Consider the following 899-nt stretch of genomic DNA (forward strand, 5'->3'; position numbering starts at 1 on the left):
GTCAGCATCATACACTCCTATTCACAACGCCCAGCTAGTAAAACAAGTAAACACGCCCAGTTAAAAATACAATACACGCCCAGTTGGACATACGAAAAAAAACATGCCCAATTGTCCATTTCAAAGCTCATTTGCATATATATAAAATAGCTCATAACTTGGCCAAAAATGAACGTTTTAAAAAAAAACAAAAAAACACGTTACTGTTATCTACATTGCAGCGCCGATCACATGCAATAGGAGATAGGGATTTGAGAATCTGGTGACAGAGCCTCTTTAATCTAATATTTTGTTAATATGTTAATGTGAGTCCAGTAGATTGAAGGTTGCTTTTTTTTTTAAACTAATCATTCCAGGTTTATAGTTTTAGGCACAATAGAGAAATATAAAAACTTCCCAGACCACATGATATACAGCATGCATATTGGTTACAATAATATATTTATGTCCGTAAAAAAAAAAAAAAATGATATCTGCAATCTTTAGATAAATTAACAACTCTTCAATCTGCTGAGCTCACTTGGATTAACATATTAAAAAAGTATTACATTACATTACCATTCAGACATGGGGTTGGAGGAAATGTAGGCAGGAGAAAGTTATAGAAGTAAGAAGTTATTCACAGGCCTTTAAAATATGTAATTTTCTTACTTACATAACTTTAGTTTGTGCTTTGTATCATCGTTGGCACATTAACGCTGTCTTTACAGATGAAGTGTTCAGGTCGGTGTCACCTGAAACGAGAGGCATGACTTAAATAGAAACTACACTTTTATCAAACCTTTGATATGTCATAGAGACCTATCAAAAGTTTGAATCGGTGGTGGTCCGGGTGCTTAGACCCCCTCCATTGCTGGAAGAAAGGGGCAGTAGTGAGAGCTTTGCTCCTTCATTTCAGC

Source organism: Rhinoderma darwinii, chromosome 1 (genome assembly GCF_050947455.1).
Source record: "Rhinoderma darwinii isolate aRhiDar2 chromosome 1, aRhiDar2.hap1, whole genome shotgun sequence".
NCBI lineage: Eukaryota > Metazoa > Chordata > Amphibia > Anura > Rhinodermatidae > Rhinoderma > Rhinoderma darwinii.